Genomic DNA, 25,850 nt, shown 5'->3' on the forward strand with positions numbered 1-25,850 from the left:
GGTCGGCGATGGTACAAGTTGCCGACTGCGATGGTAGAGGAGGATCAGCTGATTTGTCGTCTACTGCAATAGATGCTACTGAGTTATCCTCGAATGAGCAAAGCTGGGCCAGAGACATCCCGCGTGGCAGCACTTGTGTCGTCAAGCCAAAATTGACCACTGGCAGGCAGACGCAATTCGCCGTAATAGATAAAACTGTATGAGGTACTGTGATCATGTGTGTAAGTAGGACGTCTTGCATAGGAGCCTCGATGTAGTGACCGTCGGGCACTGGTGTGGATGACACTAAGTCAACGTAAGTCAGTGCCGAAGGTGCCAAGCGAACGAAGTCGACGGAACTGAGGCGACTGGGGTGTGGTTCAGGGGGATCCAGAACGGGCAGGTCAAGGCGGAAAGTAGTGGCGGAACAGTCGATGAGAGCAAAATGTGCGGAGAGGAAGTCTAAGCTGAGGATGATGTCGTGGGGACAGTGGGCAATGACTGTCAATAGCACGATAGTGGAGCGTTCGGCGAAGGAGACGCGGGCGGCACGCATACCAATTACGGGGGCTGTTCTGCCATCGGCGACACGGACAGGCGTTGTGGCGAGCGTGTATATTTTCTTCATGCGGTTGCAAAGGTCAGCGCTCATTACCGACAAATGCGCCCCAGTGTCTATAAGATCAGGTACAGAAACACTGTCGACTTACACGTCAAGAAGGTTCAGATGAGTGGGCAACGTCAGTAGAGGATTTGGCAGCTTAGGGAGCAATGCAGCGTCACCTCGAGGCGCTGCATCCTCTAGTTTTCCGGCTGGGAGCGGCGTTCGAAGTGAGTCGGCGAAAAGGAGCGACGCGGCTGGGGAGAGCGAGATTGTCGTCGTTAGGGCGAAGGCGAACGATAATAGGGGCGGTTCGGCGCAGGAGAATCAGTGGCGGCATTATCGGAGCGTGCGACATAGGGACGAGAAGGGCCACCTGAGGGGCGAGAGTAGTCAATATAAGTAGACCGGGTCGGGCATCTCCAGCGACTGCGACAGTTCCAAGAAATGTGCCCGATTCGACGGCAGTGAAAACAAATGGGCTTGTCGTCAGCAGTGCGCAATTCAGTGGGTTGCGAAAACGGGGTGGGTAATAAGATGCAGGACGGGGCGGAATCGATGAAGCCGGGTGGTTATCAGGGCGATGGGCCGAGCAGATGGTGTGAAGACCCATGTTTGCGAATTCCTGGCGGACAACTGCCTGGATCAGGGAAACTGTGACTGCAGGTGCGTTGGAGGGGCTGGAGTCGAAGGCAGCCGGATAGGCGGCCTCTATCTCGCGCCGGACGATCCGGGTAACATCGCCAGTGTTGGTGGGACGAGGTGCGTCGGCACAGGAAGATGTCGCTGGGGTGTTGGGCAGACGGGCAAACTGCTGTTCAATACGTCGGCTTTTAGCGAGTTCCAGGTGGCAGCACTCTTTTATAACTGCATTCACCGTCGCCACGTTGTTGAAAACAAGCGAGTTGAAGGCGTCATCGGCAATGCCTTTGAGGATGTGGGAGACCTTGTCGGACTCAGTCATGTGTGCGTCAACTTTGCAGCACAGAGCCAAGACGTCCTGAATGTACGTGACGTAGCGCTCCGTTGACGTCTGCACGCGGCCGGATAACGCCTTCTGCGCGGCAAGTTGGTGACCGTATGGGTTGCCGAACAAGTCTCGGAGCTTTTGCTTAAGCGAATCCCAACTGGTGAGCTCATCTTCGTGCGTGCGATACCAAACTCGAGGTGTGCCACCGAGGTAAAAGACGACGTTGGCGAGCATAATAGTAGGGTCCCACCGGTTATTGCGGCTGACGTGTTCATACAGGCTGATCCAGTCATCGACGTCTTCCCCATCTTTGCCCGAGAATACGCCAGGATCACGCGGAGCGGCGAGAGTGATGTAGGTCGTCGAAGTGGCAGCAGGTGTCGGAGGCGGCTTCGAGTTGTCATCGCCGGGAGACATGAAGGGAGGCTCGACGTACCGTCCACTGCGAAGCTCCGTGACAAGGTACAGGGAACGTCCACCTCCACCAGATATGTTACGTAGGAAGACATAGACGAAAAGCTGTATACAAGTGTATTTACAAGGGAATACGCCGCACTTGGCCAAGAGGCAACAGCCCGCGCTAGCTTCCAATCGTCGTCGTCGTCTTCTTACCGCTCGGCTCTTCGTCATTTGAAATACTGTTTCGTAGCAATATGTTTGTTCAAGTGCTCAAGGTTAAGGTCAGAAAAGAAAACATACGGGAAAATTCCGTTTCGATTTAGCGGTTCATGCGAGAGAAGTGCGTTAGCATTGCGTTGCACTTCTGTGAGATCCCGCATCCATGATTTAAACCACGTTGAACACTTTCCAAAGTATTCAGGAGCTCGCTCGACACACGTCTAGCCCCTTCGAAGAGTGAAATGAAACTGGCGGTGTTCTAGAGTAGACCACCGACAGTCTAACTATATGTGTGTATATATATATATGTGTGTGTGTTTGCGTGTGTGTGTGTGTGTGTGTGTGTGTGTGTGTGTGTGTGTGTGTGTGTTCACTGCAGGACGAAGGCCTCTCCATGCGATCTCCAATTACCCCTGTCTTCGACTGCGCTTCCCTTCTTTGGCTCCCACTCTGTAACCCTAATGGTCTACCACTTATATAACCTACGCATTAGGAGGCTTGCCCAGCTTGATTTCTCTCTCTTAATGTCAATTAGAATATCGGCTATCCCTGTTTGCTCTCTGATCCACACCGCTGTCTTCCTGTCTCTTAATGTTACGCCTAACAGTCTTCGTTCCATCGCTCTTTGCGCGGTCCTTAACTCGTTTTCGAACTTCTTTGTCAGTCTCCAAATTTCTGCCCCATATATCAGCACCAGTAGAATGCATTGATTGTACACCTTTCTTTTCGATGATAATGGTAAGCTTCCAGTCACGACCTGACAATGTCTGTCGTATGCGCTCCAGCCCATTTTTACAGCGAAGCTGTATACCTCTGCCGTCCAAGGAAATTTTCGTACCGTTGTGGTAAGCAAAAAACTGCCCATACGTGGGCCGATCTCAGAGAATGTGCAATGCCGGGCCGACCCGCGGCGGAGGTGAAGCAGACGTTAAGCACTTCCCTGGTGTGCCGATCCCGAAGATAGTGCAATGCCGGGTCGACCTGCGGCGGAGGTGCAGTTCACCATTAAGGGGTCCACATACACAGCTTCACTGGTCACACTTTTTCACAGAGTGAAAGGGCACTGACATTTTTTTATTCTTCTGTAAATTTTCTTTTCGTGATCAGCATCCCCCGTGAGTAATTGACCTAGGTAAACGTACTCCTTTACAGGCTGAAGAGGCTGACTGGAAATCCTGAACTCTCGTTCCCTTTCCCGGCTATAGATCATTATCTTTGTTCTTCTGTATATTGATCTCCGACCCCACTCTTACACTATCCCTGTTAAGGTCCTCAATCATTTGTTGTAACTCGTCCACAGTATTACTGAATACAAGAATGTCATCTGCAAATCGAAGGCTGTTGAGATATTCGCCTTTGATCCTTACTCTTTAGCCTTCCCTGTTTAATAGCTTGAATACTTCTTACAAGCACGCAGTGAATAGCATTGGAGAGATTGTCTCTCGTTGTCTGACCCGTTTTTTTATACGTATCTTCCTCCTTTTCTTGTCGAGAATTAAGGTAGCTGTGGAAGCTCTGTAGATATTTTTCAAGATATTTACACAATCATCATCATCATCATCATCATCATCATCATCATCATCATCATCATCAGCCTGTTTTGTGTCGACTGCAGGGCGAAGGCCTCTCCCTGCGATCTCCAACTACCCCTGTACTGTGCCAACCGATTCCAACTTGCGCCCGTGAATTTCCCAGTTTCGTAGCTCCACCTAGTCTTTTGTCGTCCTCGATTACGTTTTTCTTCTCTTTGTACCCATTCTGTAACCCTAATGGTCCAACTGTTATCTAACCAGCGCATTGCATGACCTGCCCAGCTCCATTTTTTCCTATTGATGTCAATTAGAGTATCTTTTATACCCGTTTGCTCTCTGATCCAAACCGCTCTCTGTCTGTCTCTTAACGTTATGCCTAGCAATCTTCGTTCCATCGCTCTTTGCGCGGTCCTTAACTTGTTCTCAAGCTTGTTTTTCAGTCTCCAAGTCTCTGCCCCATATGTCAGCACTGGTAAAATGCACTGATTGTGCACCTTCCTTTTCAATGATAATGGTAAGCTTCCAGTCAGGAGCTGGCAATGTCTGCCGTATGCAATCCAACCCATTTTTATTCCTCTGTGAATTTTCTTCTCATGATCAGGGTTCCCTGTGATTAACTGACCTAGGTAAACGTACTCCTTTACAGACTCTAGAGGCCGACCGGCGATCCTGAACTCTTGTTCCTGTGCCTGACTATTTATCATTGTGTTTTTCTTCTGCATATTTATCGTCAACACCACTTTTACCCTCTCTAAGGTCCTCTAAGGTTAAGGTCCTCAATCATTTGTTGTAACTCGTCTACATTGTTGCTGAATAGAACAATGTCGTCAGCAAACGGAATGTTGCTGAGATATTCGTCGTCGTTCTTTACTCCTGAGCCTTCCTAGTTTAATAGCTAGAATACAAGCGGGCAGTGAATAGCATTGGAGAGATCGTGTCTCCCTGTCTGACCCCTTTCTTTACAGGTATCTTCCTGCTTTTCTTGTGTAAAATTAAGGTAACTGTAGAGCCTCTGTAGATATTTTCCAAGGTATTTGCGTCAGCGTTCTGTACTCCTCTTATGTAATGCCTCTATGACTGCTGGTGCCTCTACTGAGTCGAATGTCTTTTCGTAATCTATGAAAGCCACATTGAGAGCCTTATTGTACTCTGCGAATTTCTCGATAACCTGACTGATGACATGGATGTGATGTATTGTAGAGTATTCCTTCCTGCAGCCAGCCTGTTCCCTTGGTTGACTAAAGTCCAGTGTTGTCCCTATTCTATTGGAGATTATTTTTGTAAATATTTTATATAATTCTGGGAGGAAGTTAGTGGGCCTATAATTTTTCAATTCTTTAACGTCTCCCTTTTGTGGATTAGTATAATGTTGGCATTCTTCCAGTTTTCTGGGACCCTTGCAGTCGATTGACACTTCGTATAAAGAGCCGCCAGTTTTTCAAGAATTACGTCTCCTCCATCTTTGATTAAATCGGCTGTTATTCCATCTTCTTCTGCCGCTCTTCCTCGTTTCATGTCTTGCAAGGCCCTTCTGACCTCATCGTAGTTATAGGAGTTCCTGTATCCTGTTCATTACTGTTTCTACTTGAGGTATCCTGACTCCTCTGGGTATTGAACAGGTCAGTATAGATTTCTTCCGCTGCTTCTACTATATCTTCGAGTTTGCTAATAACATTATCCTGCTTATCTTTCAGTGCATACATTTTGGTTTGTCTTATGCCAAGTTTCTATCTCACTGATTTCAGGCTGCGTCCATCTTTTACGGCTTCTTCAGTCTTTCTCACGTTATAGTTTCGAATATCCCTTATTTTCGCCTTGTTGATCAGTTTTGACAGTTCCGAATTCTATCCTATCTCTTGAGTAGGACACTTTCATTTTTTGCCGTTTCTTTGTTAGGTCCTTTCTTACTTGGGAGAGCTTGCCGACCGGTTGCCTTGGTGCCTTGCCTCCCACTTCAATTGCTGCCTGTGAAGCCAACCTAGTTACGGTTTCATTCATTAGCTCTATGTCATGATCATCTATCTGTTCTAAGGCAGCCTATTTGTTTGCAAGTACCAGCCTGAATTTGTCTGCTGTTACCCTTACTGCCTATACGCCTCGTGCACCGCCTATAGAGGCGCCACTGAAAGCCACCTAGCGGACGCTTCCAACAGTATACGCGGGAGCAGTAGCAGACGACAACCCTTTGCAGCAAGGATGGCTGAAGTTCGCGGCTGCGATTTCTCCTTTGTTCGGGTGCCAAGCTTCTTCTTCTGCAGTGACAGCTGTAGGGAAGACACTGACCTCTGTGGGAGCGGGTATGAACACGATGTTATCGGTGTTTGGGACGAGTTGGTCCACATACGTGTCAGGTGTGTCCCGCAGACAAACGCCACGAACCCCATTTACATAAAGTGGAGCTAATGTTCACTAGCCGATAAATTTTGTTGAATAATGCTATGTGTCGATCGTTTTTTTTTTTAATTCTACCCTTGCCGTAATGCTGCTTCTGTACCTCAATAATCAGCACCCGTCGTTATTGTAGACTTATATTTATTTATTTTATTTACACATACTGCAGCCCCTGCTGGGGCTATAGCAGGAGTGGATAATACAATACAAGAAAGAAATACAATAGGCAACAAAGAAAGTTTAGGCGCAGTGTTGAGGGAGTACAGACAAGAATTCATTTAATGGGAGAGAACGGTTGGTTCCTGGTAGCGAATTCCAGGCTTCAATTGTTTTAGGGAAAAAGCTATACTTAAAAGTATTAGTGCGTGCAAAAAATGGTGTAATGTTAAGCGCGTGATGTCTCCTACTAGAAGAGATTTTTGCAAAGGTGATATATTCATTACTGGAGAGGCGACAAGATGAGTGAATAATGCCATGAAAAAACAAATCCGCGTGGTGCGATGTCTGCATATGCCGTTGGGATTTTTCTGCCGATGAATACGTGTGTCATCGCCGAATAAGTGCGGTCGAAGTTGCCTCAAGAGGAGTAATTGCCAATTTATTGATGGAAACGCGTACACTAGCCAACGAAGTCACCAAGCACACGGGTTAATAAAAGCGCGTGTTAGTGCTGTACCACCGATGCAATTCTGCTGCACACGCCGATGAACTACCGTTCCTGCTGCAGTTTGTGCAATTTTAAATTCCCCAAGGGAGCTGCTTGGAAACGTACAAAGCTAAAGACTCACTAACTTTTCAGTACTTTTTTATATTACTGGAGAGAGGTGCCACATGATATATTTAAAAGCAGAGCAGCGCCAGTCAAAGTAGATGAGCGCTGGCGGCAAGGCCCGGTTTAGTCGTCTGCAGCGTAAGTATAAGAAAGAAATCAGTTGAGTACAAAACTCACATGCAAGAAGGGACTACGTTGTGAAACAAACAAATCACTAGGCGTGTTAAGTTTGCTCAGGCAGCATCGAGGTGTGATGACTTCCCAAACGGGACACGAACTTTTCAGCGAGAAATGGAACAAAAATACCATATGCAGCAGCTATTAGCAATTCTCGCCCTGAACTACCTATTTTCTAAACACATTTCCAAAAACGCAAACAATATCTAAGATGCCCTCGGGCGAAAAGAATAAATCTGGTAAAGAAGCACTTCCTTGGTATCATTCCGATTAGACACAGCGTGATTTATACCCTTTACAAACAAGGCAGGGTGAAAACTTCGCAGCTGAAAAGAATCGACAAGAGTTAAACATGGAGCAACTAGCAGCAGTTAAACATATGCAAAGCCACGCATAAAATAGATGTAAAAACATGAAGTGCGCGACAGCTGGTGCGAGGATTTACCGCGCCACATGAAACCAACAATTTCAGTTCTTGCAAACTTCAGTAGCTTTAACATACAACGCAATGCGCTCGTGCAGTCGTGCTGCCTAGCTAGCGCAACGCGGTAAACAAGCGGGAAACAATATAAGCGGCAAACAGCATTCCGAACTTTAGCGAAATGCCTTTAAATCTCATGCTGCACTGCAGACGAATTTCGTTGCTTACGCGTCTATGATCGAGTGGAAAAAAACACCGACAAGACAAAGGAAAGGATGAGAACAAGAAATTTCCCTTCGAAGCGACGATCTATTTTTGCTACCGTTGCTCCCGGTGATGAGGCTTTGCCGGGAATGATTAGAACCGTATCGCCGGCACGTTTTCACCGGTATTTGAGCCCCCCACCCTGCAACAATTCTTCTTCGGCATTCCCTGAAGCTTTGGCCACCCCACACGTGCGAATGGTGTTGCCTATCTTGCTCTGAAAACGTGAATAAGACAGAGAAGCACGATCAACGACACAACAAACTACGGCGCGCGCCAGGCTCCTCTCCCGCGTGTTCTGCGCAAGGCCGCCACCAGTGGCGCGTCCGTCGGCCTGCACGGCGCGTATAGGATGACCTGTTTCTTCTTGACCAATTTAGCTGTTTCTTCAAATTGAGGTGAATGCTAGCCCTCACTAACCTATGATCATTGCAGTTTATCCTACCTATCACTTCTACACCCTGCAGTATGCAGGGATCAGCAGAAAGTATGAAGTCAATTTCATTTCTTGTTTCACCATTAGGGCTTTTCCAGGTCCACTTTCGGTTCGTACGCTTCCTGAAAAAGGTGTTCATTATTCGAACCTTACTTGTTTCTGTGAATTTTACCAGCATCTCTCCTCCAGCGTTCCTAAATTCGACGCCGTAGTTGCCAATTGCTTGTTCACCAGCCTCCTTTATTCCCACTTTTGCATTGAAGTTGTGGTGACACACTCCGCGCATATTTCTGCGCACCCTCCATCTTCTTATCATCCGTCCCAGCATAACACAGCTGCAAGCTGGACTGCGTGGCCGATAAAACATTGCGCTACCGCCGCGTCACCCGAGGTATGCGCCACCGACGGTGGCTATAAAAACAGGCTGCCTGGCTTTCTACCTTCCGCTACTGGAGCGAACGTAGCGTTGGTATGCCCGTCCGCTGCCATCGTTAGTCGAATAAGGAGTCGTTACGTTTTTATGTTGGGATTCGTCCTTTGGCAGACACGACATCCCACAAAGTCGCCCATCACTACAGTATACTATGTTAACACTCTTCTCGTCGTTAATTCAACACCTTAATGAAAATCATCTGCGTCCTCATCATCGTGACTGGATGTTGGAGCGTATGCTTGTGCTACCTTTAATCTATACCTCTTGTTAAGTTTGATTGCGACTACAGCTACCCTCTCCTTAATGCTGTAGAATTTGTCAATGTTGCCCGCTATGTCTTTATGGTTTATGAATCCTACCCCGTATTGCTTCTTATCTAGGAGACCTCTATAGCAACGGACATGTCCGTTATTCAGCAATGTATAAGCCTCACGAGATCTTCTAATCTCACTAGGGCCGATGATATCCCAAACAATGATAATTCCTCAAAGAGCTCTGCTAAGCTAGCCTCACTCGAGAGGGTTCGGGTGTTAAACGTTGCAAGGATCAGTTTCCATTGGCGGCCTATCCGGATCCAGAGATTCTTAGATATTTACGTAAGCGCCCTGTACTCCTTGATTACGTAATGCATCTATGACTGCTGGTATCTCGACTGAATCAAATGCCTCTTCGTAATCTGTGAAAGCCATATAGAGAGGCTAATCGTATTCTGTGGATTTCTCGTTTACCTGATTGATCACATGGATATAATCCAGTGTAGACTATCTCTTCCTGAAGCCTGCATGTTCCCTTGGTTGACTAAAGTCCAGTGTTGCCCTTATTCTATTGGAAATTGCCTTGGCGAATATTTTATGTAATGTTGGCAGTAAGCTAATGGGCATATCATTTTTCAATTCTTTAACTTCTTCGGTTTTGTGGATTAGTATAATGTTTCCATTCTTCCAGTTTTCTGGGATCATTGAAGTGGGTAGACAGTTCGTATAAAGGGCCGCTAGTTTTTCAATTATGTCTACACCATATTTGATTAAATCGAATGGTAGTATATTTTCTGCCGCTTTTCCCCGTTTGGTGTCTTGCAAGGACCTTCTAACTTCATCGCTAGTTATAGAAGGAGCCTCTGTAGACTGTTAATTACTACTTCGAATGGTGGTATCATGGCTGCTTTGGGTACTGTACAGGTCAGTACAGAATTCTTCCATTGATTTTACTATATCTTCAAGATTGCTGATGATATTACCCTGCCTATCTTTCAGTGCATACATCTTGGTTTGTTCGATGCCTAGTATCCTTCTCACTATTTTCAGGCTGTGTACATTTTTTACTGCTTCCTTAGTCTTTTTCACCTTACAGTTTCGAATATCCTTTATTTTCTCCTTGTTGATCAGTTTTGACAGTTCGGCGAATTATATCTGATTTCTTGAGTTGGGCCTTTTATTTATTTGTCGTTTTTTATTAGGTCCTTTGTTACTTAGGAGAGCTGGCCTGCTGGTTGCCTTGGTGCCTTACCTCCCACTTCCATTGCGCCTTCTGAAGCCAGCCTAGTTACGGTTTCATTCATTTTCACCTATATCATCTTCATCTCTATGTTCTAAGGCGGCATCTTTGTTTGCACGTGCCAATCTGAATTGGCCTGCTTTTACCCTTACTGCCTCAAGGATGACCTGTTTCTTCTATATATATATGAATTGTAGTGGCTAATATGCATGTGGCACTGTGCTGACTGCCATCGCTGCGGTGCGAGAAGCGAGCTCGGGCTGCTGATGCGAAGGGCTAGGACTCGTGATCAAGAGCTAATTGCGATCCCTCGAACGTGCTGCAATAAACCCCTTTTCAATTGGTGGAGGTGCTGGGTATGTCGTCAGCAGCGTAGACTTCCGGTGGTGGTCGTTGAGGCCTACAGAATGGTCGGAAGCCGGAGCTGGGTGGTCGCTGGGTGCCCACGAAGGCCGGCAAGCGCCGGCGGCAGATGTCCCCGGGTACTGCAGACATAGCATGTTGGGCGGTTGTCAGCAGTGTGCCAAGGATTTGTACCCTGCTGCTGTGCACTGAAAAAGGGAGCCGCCGGCTGGCGAGGCGAAGGCGAAGGAGAGAAAACCGGCGGGCGAGGCGCTGAAGTCAGAGGAGAGAACCCCGGCAGACGAGGCACCCGTACAACGGCTTCAGCTTAAGGCGCGGCCACGGGAGCCGGCTGACACGGAGGTGGAAGAGCTTCGGTCACTTGCTCTTGAATTATCTGTCGGATCGCTGGAGAAAAATATTGAAAAGGCTTCTCCGTGGTCCGCAATATCAAGAGCTGTCGCGTGATCTCCTCGCGCAAAAATTCTTTTATTTGCGTCAGCAAAGTTGTGTAGTTGTCGCCAATAACCAATGCTGCTAAGGAATATTCCGTAGGCGGTGGGCACCGAGCTAAGATGCGTTGTTTCCGTAGCTCGTCAAAACTTTAGCACACGTTGATAACTTCGGCCACGGTACCCGGATCCTTCGCTAACATTTGAAAGGCGTCCTCATTAATGCCTTTGATAATGCGTTTTACCTTGTCCTGTTCTGCCATTGACGGATTCACGCGCTCACACATGTCAATGACATCTTCGATGTAACTCGTGAAGGTTTCACCGTGATGTTGCGCACGCCCCCGTAAGTGTTGTTCTGCGCGAAGCTTGAGCACAGCGGGACGCCCGAACACTTTTGCGAAACTGGTCTTGAATGCGCTCCATGTCATGAAATCGTGTTCATGGTTTCGGAACCAGTGGTTCGCGACGCCGGTCAAGTAAAATAGCACGTTGTGCAACTTGGTGACGTCGTCCCGCTTGTTATGCTGGCTCACCCGTTCGTATCATCATCATCATCATCATCATCATCATCATCATCATCATCATCATCAACAACAACAACAACAACAACAACAACAACAACATCATCATCATCAGCCTGGTTACGCCCACCGCCGGGCAAAGGCCTCTCCCATACTTCTCCAACTACCCCGGTCATGTACTAATTGTGGCCATGTAGTCCCTGCAAACTTCTTAATCTCATCTGCCCACCTAACTTTCTGTCGCCCCCTGCTACGCTTTCCTTCCCTTGGAATCCAGTCCGTAACCCTTAAAGACCATCGGTTATCTTCCCTCCTGATTACATGACCTGCCCATGCCCATTTATTTTTCTTGATTTCAACTAAGATGTCATTAACTCGCGTTTGTTCCCTCCCCCAATCTGCTCTTTTCTTATCCCTTAACGTTACACCCATCATTCTTCTTGCTCGTTGCGTCGTCCTCAATTTAAGTAGAACCCTTTTCGTAAGCCTCCAGGTTTCTGCCCCGTACGTGAGTACTGGTAATACACAGCTGTTATACACTTTTCTCTTGAGGGATAATGGCAGCCTGCTGTTCATGATATGAGAATGCCTGCCAAACGCACCCCAGCCCATTCTTATTCTTCTGATTATTTCAGCCTCGTGATCTGGATCCGCGGTCACTACCTGCCCTAAGTAGATGTATTTCCTTACCACTTCTAGTGCTTCGCTACCTATCGTAAACTGCTGTTCTCTTCCGAGACTGTTAAACATTACTTTAGTTTACTGCAGATTAATTACCCACCCTTCTGCTTTGCCTGTCCCGGTCAGTGAGCAAGCATTGCAATTGGTCGCCTGAGTTACTAAGCAAGGCAATATCATCAGCGAATCGGAAGTTACTAAGGTATTCTCCATTAACTCTTATCCTCAATTCTTCCCAATACAGGTCTCTGAATACCTCCTGTAAACACGCTGTGAATAGCATTGGAGAGATCGTATCTGCCTGCCTGACGCCTTTCTTTATTGGGATTTTGTTGCTTTCTTTATGAAGGACTACGGTGGGTGCGGAGCCGCTATAGATATATATTTTAGTATTTTTACGTACGGCTCGTCTACACCCTGATTGCGTAATGCGTCCATGACTGCTGAGGTTCCGACTGAATCAAACGCTTTCTCGTAATCAATGAAAGGTATATATACCGGTTGGTTATATTCCGCACATTTCTCTATCACCTGATTGATAGTGTGGATATGGTCTATTGTTGAGTAGCCTTTACGAAATCCTGCCTGGACTTTTGGTTGACAGATATCTAAGGTGTTCCTGATTCCATTTGCGATTACCTTACTAAATACTTTGTAGGCAACGGACAGTAAGCTGACCGGTCTATAATTTTTCAAGTCTTTGGCGTCCCCTTTCTTATGGATTAGGATTATGTTAGCGTTCCTCCAAGATTCCGGTACGCTCCAGGTCATGAGGCGTTGCGTATACAGGGTGGCCAGTTTTTCTAGAACAATCTGCCCGCCATCCTTCAACAAATCTGCTGTTACCTGATGCTCCCCAGCTGCCTTCCCCATTTCCATAGCTCCCAAGGCTTTCTTTAGTTCTTCCGGCATTACTTGTGGGATTTCAAATTCATTTAGACTATTCTCTCTTCCATTATCGTCGTGGGTGCCACTGGCACTGTATAAATCTCTACAGAACTCCTCTGGCACTTGAACTATCTCATCCATATTAGTAATGATATTGCCGGATTTGTCTCTTAACGCATACATCTGATTCTTGCCAATTCCTAGTTTCTTCTTCACTGCTTTTAGGCTTCCTCCGTTCCTGAGTGCATGTTCAATTCTATGCATATTATACTTCCTTATGTCAGCTGTCTTACGCTTGTTGATTAACTTGGAAAGTTCTGCCAGTTCTATTCTAGCTGTAGGGTTAGAGGCTTTCGTACATTGGCGTTTCTTGATGAGATCTTTCGTCTCGTGCGATAGCTTACTGGTATCCTGTCTAACGGAGTTACCACCGACTTCTATTGCACACTCCTTAATGATGCCCACAAGATTGTCTTTCATTGCTTCAACACTAAGGTCCTCTTCCTGAGGTAAAGCAGAATACCTGTTCTGTAGCTTGTTTCGGAATTACTCTATTTTCCCTCTTACCGCTAACTCATTGATCGGCTTCTTATGTACCAGTTTCTTCCGTTCCCTCCTCAAATCTAGGCTAATTCGAGTTCTCACCATCCTATGGTCACTGCAGCGCACCTTGCCGAGCACGTCCACATCTTGTATGATGCCAGAGTTAGCGCAGAGTATAAAATGTATTTCATTTGTAGTCTCGTCATTCGGGCTCCTCCACGTCCACTTTCGGCTATCCCGCTTGCGGAAGAAGGTATTCATTATCCGCATATTATTCTTTTCTGCAAAGTCTAATAATAACTCTCCCCTGCTATTCCTAGTGCCTATGCCATATTCCCCCACTGACTTATCTCCAGCCTGCTCCTTGCCTACCTTGACATTGAAGTCGCCCATCAGTATAGTGTATTTTGTTTTGACTTTGCCCATCGCCGATTCCACGTCTTCATAAGCTTTCGACTTCCTGGTCATCATGACTGGATGTAGGGGCGTAGACCTGTACGCCCTTCAATTTGTACCTCGTATTAACTTTCACAACAAGACCTGCCACCCTCTCATTAATGCTGTAGAATTCCTGTATGTTACCAGCTATATTCTTATTAATCAGGAATCCAACTCTTAGTTCTCGTCTCTCCGCTAAGCCACGGTAGCACTGGACGTGCCCGCTTTTGAGCACTGTATATGCTTCATTTGTCTTCCTAACTTCACTGAGCCCTATTCTATCCCTTTACTGCCCTCTAATTCCTCCAATAGCACGGCTAGACTCGGCTTACTGATAACGTTCTAGTTGCCGGGTTCAGATTCCAATGGCGGCCTGTCCGTTCATAATATGACAATTAATCCTCCACGTCATGATCATCGGTGCCGCTAAAGATGGTGGGATCACGCTGGCGCAATACACCAGAAACGATGACCGTAGGAGGCTGTGGTGCATCTTCGTGGGTGGTTTCGTCAGGCATGGTCGCAGCAGTCGGTAGCGTCCGGCTTCGGAGTTCCAGTTTCCGAGGTTACTCAGCAGCTCCACCAAATGATATATCACCGGATCGCCGAGTATCACCGGATGTTTTTTGTCGCTCTAATGCCGATGACCTCGAACCGACACAACGTGAGCGGCTAATTACTCTTTTAAATTATATTCACGCCTCTTTTGACGGGAGCCAAGCCTCATTAGGCCGCACAAGTACCGTGTCTCACCACATTGATACGGGACATCACGCACCATTACGCCAGCGTCCGTACCGCGTGTCATCCACCGAGCGTCGTGTCATCACCGAGCAAGTTGAAGACAAGCAATCCTGCAGCCCTTGGACATCTCCCGTAGTACTCATTAAGAAAGAAGATGGCTCAATTCATTTCTGTGTGGACTATCGTCGCCTCAACAAGATTACACAAAAAGATGTCTATCGTCTACCGCGCATAGATGACGCCCTGGATTGTCTACATAGTGCCGAATCCTTTTCTTCTTTGTGCTTGCGATCGGGCTGTTGGCAAGTGCCAGTGGATGAATCCGACCGCTCGAAGACAGCTTTCATTACGCCTGTTGGCCTGTATGAGTTTACAGCAATGCCATTCGGCCTCTGCAATGCGCCCGCGACATTCGAAAGGATGATGGACAGTATTGTGCGAGGCCTCAAATGGAAGACGTGCTTGTGGTATTTACACGACGTGGTAAAAAAATTTAATTATGGGGTTTTACGTGCCAAAACCACTTTCTGATTATGAGGCACGCCGTAGTGGAGGACTCCGGAAATTTAGACCACCTGGGGTTCTTTAACGTGCACCTAAATCTAAGTACACGGGTGTTTTCGCATTTCGCCCCCATCGAAATGCGGCCGCCATGGCCGGGATTCGATCCCGCGACCTCGTGCTCAGCAGCCTAACACCATAGCCACTGAGCAACTACGGCGGGTGACGACGTGGTAGTTTTCTCCCCTAATTTCACCACTCACCTCTCTCGTCTACGCGAAGTCCTTACTTGCCTTGCCACCGCCGGCCTTCAACTTAACTTGAAGAAGTGCCGCTTCAGAGCCCGCCAGCTGACCATACTTGGCCATGTCGTTTCCAAAGATGGCGTCCTTCCCGACCCTGACAAGCTTCGTGCTGTTGCATAATTTCCGCGGCCGACTACAGTGAAAGAGTTCCGAAGTTTTGTCGATCTTTTCTCTTATTTTCGACGCTTTGTGCGCAATTTTGCCTGCATCACCACTCCCCTGACGAAGCTCCTGGCTGGCCCTGGTGACCTTCGCGATTGGACTCCGGCATGTGACCAAGCCTTCACCTTTTTGCGTCGTCTGCTTACCTAATCGCCTGTTCTATGCCACTACGACCCGATTGCACCGACCGAAGTTCATACGGACGCCAACGGCGTTAGTCTTGGAGCCGTCCTTGCGCAACGCAAGCCTTGCTTTCCGGAATATGTGGTGCATATGCGATTCGTGCCCTCACGAAGGCAGAAACCAATTATTCTGTCACAGGAAAAAAACGTTTGGCTATAGTTTAGGTCTTAAACAAATTTCGCCCTTGCTTGTATGGCCGTCCGTTCAACGTTGTGACAGACCACCATGCGCTCTGCTGGCTTGCGTCACTGAAAGACCCCTCGGGGCGTCTTGGACGTTGGGCTCTTCGGCTCCAAGAATTTGACATTCGCGTCATCTATTGATCCGAACGTCAACATTCTGATGCAGATGCGCTCTCCGGATCGCCCATGCGATCTGATGAAACGGCACCCTCATCCATACAGTGCCCGGTTGCTACGCTTGTTGTTATTGACATGTCGTCTGAACACAGAAAAGATCCGTGGATTGCGTGTCTCATTGACATTCTTAACAGTTCTGCAACGGCTACATGCCCTCGAGCCCTTCGTCGCCAAGCCACCGATTTCGTGCTATGGGACGCCATCTTGTACCGCCGAAACTATCAGCCAGACGGTCGCAAACGGCTGCTAGTCATCCCTCGCCATTTGCGTTCCGACACATGCACGAATTTCCACGCCGACCCACAACAAGCTCATGCTGGCGTCCTGAAAACCTACGAGCGGCTGCACCAGCGGTACTACTGGCGCGGTGTGCCTTCTTATGTCCGCAAATACATTCGGTCATGTGTAGCCTGTCAGCGACGCAAGACATCTTCTCATACGACAGGCCCTCTGCAACCTTTGCCATGTCCTGCACGTCTTTTTTATCGGATTGGCATTGACCTTTATGGGCCTCTTCCACGCACTGCTAACGGAAATCGATGGATAATTGTTGCACTAGACCACCTCACAAGATATGCCGCAACTGCTGCACTTGCTGCGGCTGCTGCTCGCGACGTCGCCGCATTCATGTTACGGCATTTCATCTTACGGCACGGCGCACCGCGAGAACTGCTCAGTGACCGAGGCCGTGTCTTCTTGTCGGAAGTTATTAATGAGGTACTCGCCTCGAGCCGCACTGTTCACCGCATCACCACAGCGTATCACCCCCAGACTAACGGTCTAACGGAACGATTCAACCGCACTCTTGGTGACATGCTCACAATGCATGCTGCGTCTGATCATTCCAATTGGGACGATGTCCTCCCTTTTGTGACATACGCATATAATACCGTCGTTCGGGCTACCACAGGCTTCTCACCATTTTCCCTTCTTTATGGACGTGAACCATCCACTACCCTCGACAATGTACTACCATATCACCCGGATGCCTCTGAATTCACCCCTCTTTCCGAAGTTGCTCGCCATGCTGAAGAGTGCCGCCAACTGGCTCGCTCGTTCACGTCGGATACCCAAGAAATCCACAAAGATCGCCACGACAACGATCAGCCCACACAGTCCTTCGCCGTGGACTCTCACGTCTGGCTTCGGCTGCCCTTCCAAGCTCCAGGCGTTAGCCCAAAGCTTGCTCCGAAATATCAGGGTCCGTACCGAATCGTCGCGTGTACATAGCTTGTGAATTATGTCGCCGAACCGGTGACGCCATCTTCGGACAAACGCCGCCGTGGCCGCGAGACGGTTCACATCAGCCGCCTGAAGCCGTACCACGACCCCTTTATCGTGTCATCACCTTAGGTTGCTAGAATGGCTTCTCTTCGCCGCGGGGGCCATTGTAGTGGGCAATATGCATGTGGCGCTGAGCGGACTGCCACCGCTGTGGCGCGAGACCCGAGTTCGGGCTGCTGATGCGAAGGGCTAAGACTCGTGATCGAGGCTACTTGCGATCCCTCCAACGAGCTGCAAGGAACCCCATTTCTCTCTCTCTCTTTCTCTCTCTCTCTCTCTCTCTATATATATATATATATATATATATATATATACAAGTTCAACTTTAAGTTTATTTACCAGACATTATGCTGGAAGGTCCGCTGGGCTAAAAGCCGTAAAAACGGCTTGCGGGGCCCAGGTAACCGTTACATGGCAGCGGCTATACAAGGTGCAGAGGAAAAGGACTAAGGTACGCCGTTACAAGGGCAAAAATGAAAAAGATGCAGATTACATTGCATAATATAACATTCATAAATCACACAAATACACCTGAAATACGATGCACATGAAAATGCATATGCAAATTTCGACACATAGTACATGATTCCAAGGGAAGGAAAGCGTAGAAGAGGGCGGCAGAAAGTTAGGTGGGCGGATGAGATTAAGAAGTTTCTAGGGACAACATGGCCACAATTAGTACATGACCGTGGTAGTCGGAGAAGTATGGGAGAGGCCTTTGCCCTGCAGTGGGCATAACCAGGCTGATGATGATGATGGTGAGTACCGCATATTTACCACTCACACAAACACACTAAAAATGCTGCAAAAGAAAGAAAAAAATTTAATGTTTTTAATAACTGATTTGCAAGCAGCATATATATTATATACAGTAGATATTTATAGTTACTGAATCTTTTACTAGCAAACAATAGAACAAAAGAAAGAACGTAACTGTTTTTTACTGCAACTGGTTGTGTTTTCATATGTGTTTAGTGTTGTTGAGACGTTGTATGCCAAAGTTTTGATACTTATAAGTTGTACGAAATCGAGGTATAGACCTTAAATGGGTGTTTCTTGTAGGTACTGTAATAACACGACGCTCTAGACATGATAAGGGTGTAATTAAGTACGAGAGTTCTCTGTTTGAAAAGTAGAGTGTGTTCAACAAGCGGTATGAGTAAATGTTGTCAACCCGAACTATACTGAACCTTTCAAATGATTTGCATGTGGTTCGCAGACGTTCAATGTTTCCAACGTAGCGAATTATCCTTTTTTCTAGAACAAGTATTTTATTTGTGTTTCTTTTTGTTGTTGTGCTCCAAATCAACGCACAATAATTTAAATGTGAGTTAAATAATGCGTGATATATTTGAAGTTTGGCCTTGAGTGGCAGCAGACTACGGCAGCGAGACACGACTCTTGTTACAGATGAGATTTTCCTACATAGGTTGTTAACGTGAGCATCCCAACTTAAGTTCGATAACACGTAAACCCCAAGTATTTTATGCGTATCAACAATATCTATTTGCTGTGAATCAAGAATTAACTGCTGGTGAGTAGGCTATATTTTATTTTTAGCATGAAATATAACAGCTTTAGTTTTATTTGGATTAATCTTTAGTCTATTGATTTTTGACCACGAGGAAATCTCCGAAAGTACGTCGTTAGCTTTGGATATTAATTGAGGCAGGTTAATGTCAGAGATCACTATCGTTGAATCATCTGCGTATATTACGTACTTAACTGTTGTGTCCATGTTCACGATATCGTTGATATAAACTTTGGACATCACGGTACCCAAAATACTCCCTTGCGGTACACCGCAAGTGATAGGCAAGAATGACGAGCTACATTTATTGATGTGTACACTCTGGAATCTATTTTAAAGATAAGATTCTAGTAAAGATAAGCAACTACCACGAATTCCATTTGATTCTAGTTTGTGCAAAAGAATGCTGTGGTCGAGGCAATCAGACGCCTTGCTGAAATCTAAAAAAATACCGAGTGTGAATTCGTTTTTTTCACTGCGATGAACTATAGCTTCTTTCAGTGTCAGCAGTGCAGTTTCAGTAGACCTGCCGCTTCGAAAGCCAAACTGTGCGTCTGTTAGGACACTAAATTTACTGAAGAACCGCGTAATTCGAACAAAGGTAATTTTATCTCCGCACTTAGAGAAGAGAGGAAGGACAGAAATAGGTCTGTAATTACTTTCTATGTTATGATCTCGTCCCTTAAAAATGACTGATACTCTGGCTCTTTTCATAGCTTCTGGAAAAACTCCAGATTCAATAATTAAGTTAAAGATATGTGCAAGAACTTCTGTGATGAAATGTATAACGTGTTTTATAGGAGAGATCTGCAAATTATCGGCATCAAGTGATTTAGTATTATTTAGGCACATAAACGTGTGACGCACTTCATTTTTATCTGTTGGATCAAGAAAGATGCCCTGCTTCATATTACCGCGTCCTGTAGCCAATTCCATATGTTCATTACATGGAGTTACTGCGTTTAAGAAGTGGTTGTTGAGGTGATTTGCGAGTGATGTGCCAGTTAAATCGCGACCGCCAAGTGTTAAGGATTCAGACAGAGCTTGCCTATTTTCACGCCCAAGTATATTATTGATGAGTTTCCAAGTGGCGTTACATCGTTGCCGACCAGAGTTTTCAAAGATACGACGATAATAGGCTTCTTTAGCACGTCTGAGTTCTGCATTTAGTCCATTCCGAAGTTTGTTAGATTATTTCAACACGTCCATAGCGCGTGTGCGCAAGAATGAATGATAACAGATATTTTTACTTTTTATCATTTTCAGATGCTCACGGGTCACCCAAGGTTTTTAGACTTTTTTACAGGTTTGAAAGTTTTGAAAGGAAAATGTGTCGCGTAGATACGAATAAAAATTTTACTGAAATCATCATAAGCATCATTTGCAGTTTTCTTCGCCTTTACAGTGGACCAGCTTTGATTCATTATGTCGTTCTTGAATAATTCAATACTCTCAGCTGTTATTTGTTGAATAATCAGCTGCTCCTGTCGTAAACTTTTATTTAGTGGTTCGTTATCATAATGTAGAAAGACAGGACAGTGGTCACTAATATCAGATGTAATAGTACCTGCGCTGCAGACAATAGTGTCAATATTTGTCACGATAAGATCTAAAGCCGATGCTGTGGAGCATGTAATACGAGTGGGCGTCGTAATTAAGTTAGTAAATCCAGTGGAATGTAACAGGGTTGTTTAGTTCGCGGGTGACATTGGTTTCTTCCGTCATATTAATATTGAAATCTCCTGCAGAAACCAGGTGGAAGCTGTTATTGCAAACATATTCCAAAAAAGTTTCAAAGAACTGCAAGAAATTGGCAATACTTCCACCTGGGGGTCGATACAGTACACGCACTCTACGCGCACTCTTCCAAGCTCGCCCAATTCCTCTCTACGTGTGCCTCACGACCAGCTTCCCACATATGACACACATTACTTTCTTCACTTTGATACTCCTAATTCAAATGCATTGTCCTTATATGGCCCGTACGACACCTCGCACGCATGTATAGAAGACCTCGCATCTTTTACATATATCACATCTTTCTAAACTTTAAGGACGAGCTTCCTTCGACCCGCTAAAGCACTCGGTGCTTGCAATAGATTGGTAGCTATACCGGCACTCCGCATGATATGTCAGTAATGCAGCTGCCTCTCGACATTGAATCTGCTCCCTAAGCAATTGGAGGGGTCACGTGACGGGAAATGTGTCTCCGTAGCACTCGCAGCTAGACGAGAAAAGCGCCTACAAGTCCTCTGACGTCGAGCGCGGCACTTTACTTATTTATTTAGTGATTTGTTTATTTAATCATACTACCAATCCCAAGAAGGGAGCATTGCAGGGAGGGCAAGAAACGTACATTAGAAAAAAAATATACAAACCAAAGAGTGAGTATACAGGCAGATTATTTATTGTGGAGCAGTGAAAGTATTACAATGTTGTTGTTCATGGAAAACATGCAGTATTAGTCATCAAGAGTACGTCATCAATATGCACAAATACAAAGGGTGGTACAAAGTGGATTAGGTTACATATTTTTGTTGTTCATTATACAATTTTTACAGAGAAGAGAATGATTTAAGAAACCCAAGTACAATAACTAACAGGTTTTTTAATGGTATTCGCAACACAGTCGAATAAGGTGGACAAGTCATGTCTGCGAATCATGTCGGTAAATTTTATGAGATTGTGAAAAGGCTTCTAGTGGTGGACTGAGGATATGTGCAGGTAAGTTGTTCCATTCTCTGATTGCGAATGAAAGAATGAAAAAAATGCGTTAAAACGGTAACTTTGTAGTGATTGGGGATATTTAGGACGTGTCCGTCAAGTTTCAGATTTAGTCAAGTAGCTGGAGCTACCTATGAACAACATCTTATGTAGTAGCTGGTAGATAATTTTCAGACGAGCAAATTTGGCCCGATTTTGTAAAAGGAGTAATCCGGCTCCGTTAATTAGTTGGGCTGGACAAGCAGTTAGGTTGTACTCAGTGTAAATAAATATGATTGTCTTTCTGTGCACTCTTTCTATCATTGTTATTAGTTTATTAGTACGTGCAATTCAGGAGACATTTGCGTTTTATAGGATAGGTCTAACGAAGGTAGTATAGGCGAGTCGTTTAATTTCTGTAGTTTGATGGAGGCGCTTTCGGAGGAAGAACAGCCTTTTCAAAGCTGTAGATGTTACGGCTTTAACGTAAGAGTCCCACCTGAAATTGTCTAATATTACTAGGCAAATATATTTATGTTCTTTAATGGTAGTCAGTGGAGTGTTACCAACTGTGCAAGGGCATATAGAGACGTTCTGCTATCTAGTGATACGCATGACGGCTAATATGCATACATTAAGTTGCAACACCACTCTGTTATTGATTTTAGCGCATGATTCATTATATTGTGATCCTCGGGTGAGTTGATTTCTTGATAAATTATGCAATAGTCAGCAAATAGTCATGTGTTAGTACCGACTATACCAGGCAGATCATTAATAAATATTATAAATAGGATTGGGGCAAGGACACTACCTTGCGGAACACCGGAGGTAACCGTTGTAATTTCTGAACACTCGCGGTTCACTTCGACAAGCTGAGTCCTGTTAGATATCTTTTAACCCATTTCGTAATTGGTCCGTCGCTTATTGTCAACTGAAGCTTTCTAATCATTTTTGGATGGGATACTCTATCGAATGCTTTGGAAAATCAAGTAGGATTAGGTCTATTTGCTTTTGGAGATCGATACCTGAGGATAGGTCATGGATAAGTTCTATTATTTGGGTGACGAGATAGCCCTCGGCGACATCCCTGTTGAAAAGGTGATAAAGCATGTTTTTGCTCAAGGTACAGAGTAATATGTTTGAGTGTGATATGTTCGAGAATTTTACATATCGTGCTAGGTAATGAGAATGGTCGATAGTTACAGGCATCATCTTCGTTACCCGATTGATAAACAGGAAGCACCTTAGCTTTTTTTCAGTCAGTAGGAAGGGAGAGGGTTAATAATGATTTATCTAAGACGAGACACAGGTATTTAACTGCCCATTCTACGTATCGCATTAAGAATTCATTTGGGATATTTTCTGGTCTAGTTCATCCTTTTTATTTAATTTTAGTAGTAGAGTAGGCACTCCTTCCTCGTCTACTGGGATTGGCTCTATTATATTGCTGCAGATTGTCGAAACATCTGGTGTACTTTCGTCATCGGTAGTGAAAACTGATTGAAAATAGGAGTTTAGTGAGTTTGCTCTGTCTTTACTTTCTTCAGGTGTTATTGTACTGGTGGAATCATTTTTTGGATTTAGGTAGTTCCAAAACTTTTGAGGGGAATTTCTCAGAAAGTTGGTAAGGGAATATTGAAATTCAGTATCCTTGGTCTTCTTTATTTTAGTTTTTAAGATTTTTATGGTTTCGTTGAGAGTGGTCTGGTAACCTGGTTTGGATGTTCGATATGTGATTTTCTGAGGCGGTTTACTTTTCGTTTCATGTGAATTATATCTCGGATGAATTCACGGGTTGTGCTTGTTTTTCTCGTTTTAATCTGCACAAAGGTTACGGATGCAAAAATATGTAATTACTTTGAATCGCCGCCACAGTGTTTCAATGTCCGTGTTTATTTCGTCTACTGGGTCCTTGAAGGAAGAGAGTTCGAAATTTAGGTGATCCAATATGCTGGTGTCGTCAACGGAATTTATGGGTAGTACTTTTGTACTCTGATCAGATACTGCAGATTGATATTCTGTGGTCTGCCAATCCGTCAAGAAAAAGAGCTTTTGTTAAATTTACATGGAAGTGGTCGCTTAATGATACTAAATCTAGTAAAGCAGAGCTAGAACCTTGTACATTGTCCTTCTGTTCGTATATGCCTACCGCCTTTAAATAGCCGGTGCAATAGCAACTAGCTAAAGATGTGCAGCCACGCTTCTAAACACGAAAGGTGCAGTGCAGATTTGGTAATATGCTTCACGACAAATACTGCATGGGTTGTTCATTCTATTAAATTTATATTCTTTTGGGGCACAACATCAAAAGAATGAATTGGCGAGGTGGATTTCGAGACTTCTTATGTTTATAGTCGTGTATTCATGCATTTATTTAGTTATTGCTGCGCTCTGTTATTATTTTCCGGGGATGCAGTGCATGATGATCGTAAAACCGATGGCTGTAGAGCGGCAGGAGTACTTTGTTCTGCATACCAATTGCCTAAAGAATTTTCGTTGTCAATTTGTTGTTGAAGTGGCATTCTCTGAAGCACAGCAGAAAAGAAGACAGGTAACTTCCAACCTGGAGACTCTTCATGTCCACTTGTTAGTCGTATTTTGTTTGGCCTACGATAGTTTCTCCCGTTGACGCGCGACAAACCGGGCCTGGCTATCGCCGTCAGCAAGTAAATCCAGAAATGAAACTAGATAAGGACGAGTAATAAGTCACACTGAATTACACGAAGCAGTGGCTTCTGGCTGTCACCATACTATTACACACCTTTCCCCACCCGCGACTCTTCGCAAGAACAATGATGTATAGTTTCATAACTGACTAAATGTTCCATCGCGTATCAGTTAAAAAAATCAATTCAAAATTATTCACTGAGGGAACATTTCAGCAGGATGTAAAATATTGACAATACGATCGTCGTGTCGAGTTTGTATATCGTGCGGCACTCATATAATCAGTTCTTTGTGGCAAATGCTTGTGACACCTGTGCAAGCTTGACGCGTCCTATTTGAGGACATTTATCTCTACCGGTTAAAATACGTCTTTAATATCCGGTGTGAGTCAGCGCTGTTCTTCAATTTCTCGCATGTTACTGAAGAACGTGGGACTCATTTGCGTGTGAAGTTGTAGTGTCCGGGTGGCCATAATAAAAGTGCAAAAATGTATTTTTATTTATTCACCGGATGGGGCCTCACGTTGCTGATGTTGCATAAATAAGTTCGACCACACACTAGAATAACGATGTATTGTCTCCATTCACCAGCTCCGCCTTTATTATCCCACAATGATTCGCACCCAATTCCTCAGAGAGGGTTTGGTGCTGCAAAATGCAATTCATTGATAACAATGCTTCGCTGGGTCAACAAGAGTAGGGTGTGGGTTATTTCAAGAACAAGAAACTCGGAGTAATTGCAAATGCATTTGTGTTTGTGATTCCGCCTTGGTGGGGAAGAGAAACGGTAGGTATACCGCATTTGAGGCAGAAATGCCAGTAAACAGGACGTTTTCCGTTGAAAAACAGCTTTGCGTACTTTTTCATGTTAATATTGCTCGACTGCGTCATGGTGAAGGGTGAAACGGGGCGGGGCTAGAGCTTCCCACAATCATAGAGGGAAGGGGGGGGGGGGTATTTTCAGTCGTGCCTAAAGGACGCTCTCGATAGATAACGACAGACAACCACCTACGGCAAAAATTTACCACAGCGGGCATACAGCGCTGTGTCCTCCTCCGATTCGCTCAACTGTCGAAGCACGATTTTCTGTGGTCGCCGGAATACGTGTGTAAACCTTACGGCGATAGTTTGCCGCAAGTTCTTTGTGTTGAAGGACACCTGCACCATCCGACCTGAATCAAGCTCAAGCAATTATTTTCTCCGTAGAAACGCCGCGATAGCATAGCTAACGCTTCAGCGTTAAGTCAACGGCACAGTAGAAAGCAATGAAAATGAAAAAAAAAAAATGCTTATGCGTAGGAAATGCGCGTTTGTGCCTAGCTTTGCAATTATTTCCTGCCTGCAGCACATATTAAATGACTCGCCGTGGTTGTCCAGTGGCTACGGTGCTGGACTGCTGAGCACGAGTTCGCGGAGTCATGTCTCGGCCACGGCGGCCGCATTTCCATGGAGGCGC

General features: G+C 45.5%; 1 long non-coding RNA gene across 1 annotated transcript in view; it reads left to right on the top strand.

Annotated features, from left to right (window-relative positions):
• The window catches only part of LOC140213243 (uncharacterized), a 34,519-nt gene extending 14,123 nt beyond the window's left edge, over nucleotides 1-20,396 (top strand). The window contains exon 4 of the long non-coding RNA XR_011890191.1: nucleotides 20,289-20,396. This is a non-coding gene — a long non-coding RNA (uncharacterized lncRNA). The remainder of the gene's footprint in view (nucleotides 1-20,288) is intronic.
• The last annotated feature ends 5,454 nt before the right edge of the window (nucleotides 20,397-25,850 follow it).

This window comes from Dermacentor andersoni, chromosome 9 (assembly GCF_023375885.2).
Source record: "Dermacentor andersoni chromosome 9, qqDerAnde1_hic_scaffold, whole genome shotgun sequence".
NCBI classification, from domain to species: Eukaryota; Metazoa; Arthropoda; class Arachnida; order Ixodida; family Ixodidae; genus Dermacentor; species Dermacentor andersoni.